The following is a 10,740-nucleotide window of genomic DNA, read 5'->3' on the forward strand; positions in this document are numbered from 1 at the left end:
GTCTGTTTCGGTTTTGGAGAGCTCTGAGAATGGCAAGCCACCGGGTGCAACTAATGCCGTCTATAGAGTGTGAAGCGGCACACAGAACTGTGACGCCATTCCGCGCTGACTGCGTCGTCTACTGCCGTTCTTTCGCCTTCCGCATGTGCTGCTCCGTCATCGTTGGTCGTCCTCGTTATCATCGTCGTCTGGTGGCAACGACTTTCTTGCGGCTTTCATCACTTTCAGCAGGTTCGCCGCGGGCACGTACTCGCGAGCACTCGCCGAAGAGTAGCCTGCTGGCTCAAGCACGGCAAAAGCGCAATGGCGACTATGACGTCATCTACTAGCGGCACCAGATCGCTCAGCCGCAGTCGGGACGTCTCGGAAGTTGGGGTCACTTCCAGCCTTCGGGTTACCTCAGACGCCGTCAAAGTCGTAGTGGGCGGCGTATACAGCTGGATCGCACGCGTGAGTTTCAAAATTCATGTGAATGAAGCTTTATTCGCTATTGTAGATGATGCACGCATGTGCACGGAAGTCGATCCCGCTGGTTATCCTGCCTTCTGTGGTGAGGACTGTCTCAGCCAGTGTCCCAGGACCCTTTCCTCCTACAAAGGGCGATTCCTTTCCTTTCAGAGCGCTAGCTAAACTCATACCGGTGCAAATCCAGAAAACGACTTCGTGCATGCGTTTGACCTTGAAGCTCAGCAAACGTCAACTTCCTCCTCACACGTGAGTTGTCATAGCTACGGACATGCGCGGTGCCGATTTGTTCTCCTCTCCCGCGTAACCCTCACCATTGGTCGGCGAGAGCCGGCGGGCGCGCGCTCCTCGAGACCTTAAGGGACACTAAAGAGAAACAATGAATTGGTTTAGATTTATAAAGTGTCCTCGGAGAACTCTTGTGTAGTTTATTTCACCACCATTGGTTTATTATTAGAGGAGAAAACCAAGTTCAAAGTTTCAGTTTTAAATTTCGCGCTGAACTTTGTAATTAGTGACGTAAAAGATGTCAAAGAGCATTTAACGTATTTTGGCGCCACTGGCTCGACGAAATTTCCACAAACTCGTTATGTCAAGTCTCTGGCCCCCTCAGAGGTGACGTGAACAGCGCGTGTGATACACAAGGACGAAGAACCGACGAGGACCAGCGCTGTTCAGTTCTTCGTGCTTGTGTATCACACGCGCTGTTCACGTCACTATGGAATACCAACTAGCCCGGTCACACACCTTGCCCCTCAGAGGACATTGTACTTCGATTTAACCGATTAGGAACTACGTAGGCGCAAGCAGGCGCCGGCAAAAATATGTGACGTCACGGCAAATGGTGCGGGAATTCCAAGGTGGCGTCGCCACCTGTATTTTCTTTTTGCGCGTTTTCTCGCTTATTAAGCGTCTTCTCGAAGCAAGCGTGGTGTTTTCGGTATCGTGGAGGACTACTTTACTAATGCGAGAAAAATCGTTTTGCTCTTTAGTGTCCCTTTAACTCCCCTCACCTTTCTCCAGCACTGGCAATATCATGGGCAATGCGAAGAGAAATGGGTCCAGCGTGCCGGTGCTTGCCGCGGCATGCTTTCCGCGGTAGCTGCTGTTATCGCTCGACAGGAATAGTTTAACCACGTTTAACCCCTGTTTGAGGCCCGTGTACTTAGATTTAGGTGCTCGTTAAAGAACCCCAGGTGGTCGAAATTTCCGGAGCCCTCCACTACGGCGTCTCTAATAATCATATCGCGGTTTTGGGACGTTAAACCCCATATATATAAAAAAATAATAAAAAACACGTTTAACCCCAGAATTTTTACTTTGCCTTTTCTTCCTATTCTTCCCCTTTACTTACAGCCTCTTTTTTCTGTCATATTTCATTCCCCTAACCTCTTTCCCAAGCACAGGGTAGCCAGCGGATCTGAGAACTGGCTAACCTGCATCACTTTCTGTCTATTTCTTCCTCATTTAGCGCCAGTTTCAACGAGTTCACATCGCCACTTCACCATTTTTTTTTACTCGCAGGCACTCACACAGAGAGGCGTAGCGACGGTCGCTGTAGCGCTGTAGACGAATTTGTCTACGATTGGATTGTTGAACTAGTTTCGACGCGGATAGTACGACGCAGTCCTCACGGCAGTTGCTCGAAATCCAAATAAAGTAATACACTAACGGGCATCAGCAGTTCTGTAAACCCTTTGCTTACATTCAAAATGCTTTAGGAGTGCTTGCTTGGGAAAACGACCTTTGTTGCACTGTCAACGTCATGCATGCATTTTTTTTTTTCAGTCGACGCTTCTCCACCGTCACGACTGAATACGGGGCGTGCGGGTCATCATTAAGGTACTAAATTCATTGTCTGGTCTTGATAAGTGATCGTGTTGTTTTTAAAATTTGACACGCACGACAGGTGTTTAAAAGTTCTGCTGGGTTCACCGATGTAGATTTACGAATACACGAATTCGTAGTGATGCTTTTCATGCCTATAAGCTTGCCGACACAGTGACACTTGCTGAGACGAAGTACACTCGCCATGTGCCCAGTTATTTGCATGTGTAACACAGGTATAATAACGGCATCTTCCCTCCCATGCCTACATTTTCTACTGTGCTAGACGCTTTTATACTAAAGCTAAAACAAGTCAGTCTCGCCGCAAGGGTGAAGCAATGAATGCGATGGCTACAAATTGGAATGTCACGCGAAGAACTGCAAGCAACTCGAAATTTCCAACGCTCTGCTCAAGCACAAAGGATGCACGAAAAAGAACACACACAGGACGAGCACGAACTAGCAACTGTCACCAGCTCGACACTAGCAGCGCGCTGCTCAAACACAAAGAAGGATGTATGAACGAACGCACAGGTATACACATGTACCACAAGCGCGAACTGACAAACTGTCACAGTTGCTACTTCGTGATTGAGCAGCACGATGCAAGTGTCGACTATGCACAACCAACTGTCCCTACTTTGGCTCTTCTAGCTAGCAGCTCACTCCTTTCGCAAACGCGGCCGCTGCAGCGAGCAAAGTGATCTTCGCGCGCTCTGTAAGTTGAACGCAATGTTGCGGTGAAAGCACCAGACGTATAAACCGCCGCCCTCACGAGATAAGCGCTCGCGCACGGGTGACCACGCCCTGCAGGGCATAGTACAGGTAGTACAGGTAGGAGGCGTGCGCGCATCGCAACTCCGGTACGACCTTTAAACGCGCCCTTCGCGCCATCTCGCTGGTAATGAAGAGAACACGCTGTAGCGCCTCCGAGCACTGCGTACCGGCAGCGGTAAATCGTACATATAAATAACTTGCCGTTAAAATGCATAAGAAGACGAAGGCTCCGTGGCCGAGTCGATTAACGCCGCGCGCTGCCGAGCGAGGGGTCGCAGGCTCGAGTCCGCGGTCCCGCGTTTCGTAAAAAAATTCTTGTGAATTATTTTTCTTTCTGGCTTATATATATATATTATATATATATATATATATATATACGGGACATGACGCCGACGGCAAAAACCAGCCGAGAGTGTCCATATAACTGCTATCGCAATAAAGAAATGCTGGACTTCTGAGTGCCGAAATCGCGATATGATTGTGAGGCACGCCGTAGTGGAGGGCATCGGCTTTATTTTGACCGGCTTGGGTCCTTTCACGGGTGCCTGAATCGAAATTAGATGGGTGTTGTATTTTGCCCACCAAAATGTGGTGCGTTGCCGGAAACCATAACCACGCTCTCAGCCACGTAGAACCCTTATCAGCGTAAAACCTACCTTAGCCGATAGGCCAGGGTTCTTCCCACAAATTTTTGGGTGTGGGCGTTTTGTGAGAGAGGTGGTAGGCGAGCAAGATATTAAGTTTAAGAATGTCAAGTTTTCAAACTTTCCATTTTCAATACACATCGAGATTTCTGGTCGCACATTTCTGGCATCTAGGCGACGCACATAGGAAGCGGAAGCAAGGGCTTTTATATTCTATCGCTGTCACTGGATTAGGCGGTTTTTCAAACTACAAGGCCCCCCTTTATGACTCCTTTTTCCATAACCAGGTGGCGGGAAGCATGGCTCGCTGGCGTTGCGCGCGCACAGTTGCCATCTATTGGTTCCTGAAGCACGCATGCCAGAGGGGTCAATGGGAGCGGTGGGCGGTTTACCGAAAGTGGTGGGGGGCTGTGGAAGTGCCGCCCACCGTTTTGTTTCGTGGCCAACCTTACAATGAGGGAAGGTAAATGTTCATTTTAAAGGCTATTAAAACCAGTACAACGAAGGCTCGTCTTCAGGCCTCATTGATTGAGCAATCGCAAAAGTGAAGCATAGGCGCAAAAAAAAAAAGAACGAATGCCTTGGTGGTCCACTTACTCTGTTCGGTAGTGGCGAACCGCCCCAGGGCATACGTGACGGCACCGAACGACAGAACCCAGTGGTACACCTTTCCTGGCGTCCATCTCCACCTTGATGGTTGGAAATTTCGTCCGTTCTTAAGGGGCATCAACGCTCTCCAAGACGGCATGTTAGTGAAAATGAACACACACGGGCACAAAAACGCACATGCTGACTAGTGAATAGTGCTAAACATCATTATATTTTCGTAGATTTACTTTTAATGAGTACGCTTTCCTGTCAGTAACTGCCTAGGTATACATACTCTTGTACAAACTCTAAAGGTTTGGTTGAAAATTGTGACCTCTGCCTTTTTCGCTAGCCTATTAATCATTATCTTTGTAATTCGCATATTCATTTTCAGCCGTACTTTAGTACTTCTCGATTTAAGTTGTCGATAATTTTCATAATTCCTCGCCATAATTGTTCAAGAGCCCGATGACATCTGAAATTGTTACATTGATAAGATATTCTCCGTTAATATTTATTCCCATCTCTTTCGAATCTAGTCGTTTGAACACTTTGTCTAAGCATGCGGTGAACAATATTGGAGAGATTGAATCTCCTGGCCTGACGCTTTTCTCCACTGAAATTCTATTGATTTTAATTTATGGAGTAGCAAAACAGCTGTGCAGACTTTGTAGATGTTAGGTGATGTATTTAAATGCGGTACAAGTACTCCGTGGTGACGCGATGCTTCCAATACTGCTGGTTTGTCTGCCGAGACGAATGCCTTTCTGTAGTCTATGAAAGCTGTACAGAGCGGTTCGTTGTACTCAGCAGATTTCTCAACCACCTGGTTGATCACATGACTATGATTCACTGTAGATACCCTCTCCCGAAACCGGCTTGCGTCCCAGGTTAGGTTAAGTGAAGTGTTTCTCTTAGCTTGTTTAAACTTACGTTCGTCAATGTTTTGCACAGTACTGTCAGTAAGCTTATAGTACTGAGAGTAAAACTGACTGCCAGCATGCACAGAAACACAAGAATGTACACGGTCGTAGACAGCATAACACAATCACACCTCACTCGCTTTTTGTCGCCTCCCACGATGCGGCGTCCATTTTCCGAAGCGGGGGCATTTTCCGTCTTGCGATCGACCTTCGTATCAACCTGAAACCGCGCGTCCATTTCAAGCGTCTTAGTAGAAACGCTCCGCTGGTCTACGCACTTGTTTCCTGCGCACTTCTCACAAGTGCACAGCACAAACGTGTCGAACACGACGTAAATAAACTCCTTGAATACGTCAGCGACGTCAGCGTATGAGGAGGGTAAAACGATAAATGGATGGTGAAACGGCGAATAAATGAGACTACCCCAAACAACTGGATTTCGTTTAGCACTAGGAAGGAACATCTGCAGGCGATTTCACTAAGCTTTTCATTCGTGAAGGTGAATGACATTGGCTAGCCAACAATACCAATATTTAGACCGGCGTCGGCTTGAAGTCTTCGACTCAGAACGACCTGTATTTCTGAAGAGATTTCTTTTTTACAGCAAAACTGTTCAGCTCTAGCCCATGCATTCGCAGGGCGGCTACTCTGGGCGGCCCGCGTCCATACCGTCGACAGTAATGGCGAATAGTAGAGCGGGAGGAGAAAAGGTGTGGTGGCGGCGCTGGCCTCGGTGTGCAGCGGCGCTGCTGTAGTATGACGCAGAGCACTGTGAGAAACCGGGGATGGTGAGACGGCGTAGGCAGTCTCGTCAGAAGAACAAGCGGAGAGGCGCCCAAAGCAGCAACGCAAGTGCAGACAGTGAAAGCGGGAGTGTGCAAAAGCGGAGAATGAGGCGAGAGACCCCGAGTCCGACGAAGCACGTCTCCGACTGGAGTCGCTCACACCGGAGGAACGAGTGGAGATGAGTGTACAGCAACAAAGCGAATACAGCTAAAATAATTTAATTGTGGGGGTTTTATCTCCCAGAACCACGATATAATTATGAGGGACGCCGTAGTGGAGGGCTCCGGAAATTTTGACCATCTTGTGTTCTTTAACGTACAGCTAAATATAAGTACACGGACCTCTAGCATTTTGCCTCCATCGAAATGCGGCCGCCGCGGCCGGTACTCGATTCCGCGACGTTCCTGTCAGCAGCGCGAATACAGCTTCGCTGGTAATCCGTCACCATCACAATGTTACGTCCCCAAGAATCTTGTGAACATGGGCCCTTATGGGGAGCTAACGGAGTCAGTAATGGCCACTTCTTTATCTCCTCCTCGCCACTGAGCTTCAGTGCCTATCAGGATTTCCCAATTTTCCGCTACACGCTGGCATCCCCGCTTGCGCCGTCCAAAACGTACAAAACGAAGTGACGTCAGTTGATCGTGCACGATATTCATGCGAGGCAAGACAGGAAGGGAGACTCCATGGCAAAGCGGTGCAAGAGATAACTCACAACTGATATCTCCGTTGTATATAGACCAATCGAGAGCTTATTTCCTACCGGAACGGACTATCGGAGTCACGAACTGTGCCAAGAAGACAATAACCACCAGAAGAGAATAACGCACTCGTTCTTTGCACTCTCAGTCCTTAAATGTCTGTAGCTGATTCGCCGCGAAAAATATTTTGTGCAAGCATTTACGCATTGCGTTTACGTAGCTATTGTGTGAACGAGAATGCCATGAACATTTATCGCGCTCATCGCTTCTCTGTGCATAGTCGTGGAAGAGAAAAACACGGATCAAATGTCGTATCGATGCCACAGTTTACGTCTCTGCACACCAGCGTGCTTCTAACGATGACGTAGGCGAAGTTTTACGCTGCAGAATTTGAGCATGCGGAGTAGCTGGTGTTGCTTCTACTTCTGCTGCGGCATTGAATTTGTTTTGTCATCCGATGAAATTTTCCCGGGGGGAACAGCACTTGCGCTTTTTTTTTTTGTGAACCGTGCCATTCACCTTTCGAGCTTTTCATATGAACTAGCAGTACGCAAGTGCAGGCGCTTTCGCAGTACGAAATAAACTCGGAGCGCATTTCCCTGAATTGTGAAATAGCCTGCCCAGTATACAGTCTGCTGTAAAGGCGAACAATGAATGTGCAAATTTCATTAATTTCATTGCTTGTACACTGCACGAGCCTGTCGAAAGAATTCAAAACTGAACCAACTGTAGGCTTTTGCAAGTCGATGGCACTACGCGTTGGGAGAGAACAAAATGCGGATGTGCCGGGCACTGAAGTGTTTCCTTTAACAGCGGGCCCTTTTGTAGATATACAGTATGCTCACGGTTTGAAATGCGGTATGTTAGGGTTAAGCAGCGCGCGTACTTTCGTTTCCATTGTGTTCAGTGAGCGTCATGCATGCACTGCTCACGAGTTTCCAACTCCACACGAATGAACGTCAGTAGTTTCATCAGCTTGGTACGTAAGGAAGCCGCTGCTGAGTGAGTAAGCAAAAAACTTTATTAGAGGATGTCCGGCGTCATTGAGCGGGGTGGGGCTACAAGCACCCCGGCCTAGGCGAATACCAAACGTGCAGCTCACGGCCTGAGTGCTCAGCGCTTTTTTCCACAAGCTCATTTTTTCTACAAGCTCATTTTTCCCGATGCCACCGCCAGATGGCGTACATGTCTCACGCAGCGCTTCCTCTATTTTATCAATGCCAGCCAGATGCAGCCGATTCAACATAGAGGAGGCGCTGTCTGAGGCAAGGCAAAACATAAATGGCAGAAGACTATCGTTTTTAGACGACATTTGCAGCGATGCACGCAGATGCGCGGCCAACTTTTTTTCTTGATTTTCTCAGAACTGATATTTTTGGCATTTTTCCGCACACGAACAGTCATAACTTTCTTGCTGAAAAAGATTTTTTATTGAAACATAGCACGCTTCCTTATCACATTAGTAGGTGTGCAATTAACCTTAATAAGCAAAATCGTGCCACAAGTTTTTATTACGGCTGCCTGTAACACGAAAGTGCCTGTAGTGTCAGTGCATAATTTTTTGGCTATTTACTCACTATGTATAAATACATAGTGATTAAATTTAATATTCGTCTGATCTCATTTGTTTTGGTTCATTGCACTGAACAAAGCTTCTTTTATGTCCCTACAAAAAATTCGGGTTTTTATTGAGAGGAATTTGAGTCAGGAGTGTTCACGTAGGCCCATTTTTAATAAAATTAAAAGCTGCGAAGGTCCGCGCATTGCCTTACGGACCCGTAGTGGGTACCTCGCCAACTCGCAAAGGAAGAATTATGCCGTAGTCGGCACTTCGCAACTCTACTTGCATAGGCATTCTAGGAGTTTGAAATGGTTGATTCACAGGCGCACAGATTTCCTTTCCTTGCGGCACGGTTTAGCTGTCCACCGAGAACCGAAGCCATGGGCTAGCGATTGAGAAGGCGATGCGAACGGAACCCGATTACGCTATCGCGTTCTACTCTTGAAGGCGAAACTCAAGCGTCCTCCAAGTTTTTAGTGCTGGCAGCATGCAGTGATTGTACGCTTTCCACTTTAGGGACAGCGTTAAATTACCTGTCACTATTTAGGAATGTCTGCCGTAAGTGCTCTCGTCCATTTTTATTCTTCGGTAGATTGCCTTTCAATCAGTAGGACGCCTTGTCAGTACTTGTCTTAGGCATACATGATTTTTACAGACTGTAGAGGTCGGTTGTCAATCTTGAACGCTTCCTCTTTCGCTAGGCTATTTAGCCCTATTTTAGTATATTCTCGGTTTAGGTAATTGATCATTTTTTCATAATTCATCGCCATCGTTGCTGAAGAACACCACTATACCTAGGTATATTTATACCTATTCCTTTCCAATGTAGTCGTTTGAACACTTCCTCTAAGCATTCAGTGAACAACATTGGTGACATTGTATCTCCATGCCTGACATCTTTCTCTGCTGGAATTCTAGTGCTTTTTTTATGGAGGAACAAACTAGCTGTGTAGTCTGTGGATATTGGCTGACGTACTTATACGTTCCAAGTACTCGTTGGTGACGCGATGCTTCCAAGACTGCTGACTTGTCACCGAGTTGAATGCATTTCCGTAGTCTATGAAAGCTTTATAAAAGAGTTCGTTGTACTAAGATTTCTCAATGACGTGGTTGATCACGTGGTTGTGATCCATTGTAGAGTACCGCTGCACAAAACCGGATTGCTCCCTAGTTTGGTTAAGGTGAACTGTTTCTCTTAGTTTGTTTAAAGTTACTTTCAATACTTTGCATAGTACGGTATGTAAGCCGATGGTACTGAGAGTAAGCTGACCACCAGTACGCACCTAAACACGAGGAAAATATCGCGCGATAGTCGACCCCAGGATACGGTGGTTTGTAATATTGGTGGTAAGCAACAAGGTCAGTGATCCGACAATCAGCGATCGCACAGATAAGGCTGATAGTGTGTATGCAGCTCTAAGCAAACAGCTAGCGTAGCAGACGTCGCTAGCACACGAGTGGGCTATGATACATGATGCAGGGAATCTTGTTATTTCTAGCCTATATTAGCCGCTACCATGTCTACGGTGTCAACGCTCGGTCGACATTATTGAAAACATTGCAAGAATGTACATGGCCATGCACGAAACAACACGATCATACCTCACTCACTTTTTTCCGCTTCCCAGAACGTGGTCTTCATTTTCCGAAATGTGGGTCATTTTCATTTTATCATCGACTTCCGTATCAACCGGAATCCGTGCACCCATTTCCAGCATCTTAACCGGACCGTCTCACGTAGGCTACACACTCGCTTCCGGCGCGCTACTCACAATTGCACAGCACCAACGTGTAGAAAACGAGGGAAATGAATTTATCGAATACGTCAGCGTATGAGGAGGGTAAAAAAAAATGAATGAGAAAGGAACCAATAAGCAAGACTACCACAAACATCTGGATTTCGTTTAGCAAAGAGAAGAAACATCTGTAGGTGAATGCACTAAGCTTTTCGCTCGTGAAGGTGAATGACATTGGCCAGGCTACGTTGCCAATACTAAGACCATCAGAGTCGGTTTGAACTCGCTAATGCTTGGTGGTTTAGCCTATGCCGAGCCGAGCTCGTGCAGGGGCCGAAGAGGATGCGCTGTTTTTGCGCATCTTCAATAACCACCTGTATCTCTCAAGATGCTTCCTGTTTTTAGAAAAATCTGTTCACTTCTAACAAAATTTCAAGTTGGGATGGTTGGAGCTTGTTAATTTTTGAAGAAAAACAGCGCACAAAAAAAAACACATTGTCAAAAAAGAGAGGGAAGACACACAGCGCTGTGTGTCTTCGCTTTCTTTTTTTGTCTACTTTTTTGCGCGTTGTTTTTCTTCAAAAATGTTCATCTCCAGCCACTGCGATCTCAGGGTGGAATCGGAGCCTTTCGCGTCCGTATCGTCGACAGGAATCGAGAATCGTGGGGCTGAAGAACAGAGTGTGGCGGCGGCACCTGTCTCGGCCTGTGGTGGCGGATGGCGAGACGGCG

This window comes from Rhipicephalus sanguineus, chromosome 11 (assembly GCF_013339695.2).
Source record: "Rhipicephalus sanguineus isolate Rsan-2018 chromosome 11, BIME_Rsan_1.4, whole genome shotgun sequence".
NCBI classification, from domain to species: Eukaryota; Metazoa; Arthropoda; class Arachnida; order Ixodida; family Ixodidae; genus Rhipicephalus; species Rhipicephalus sanguineus.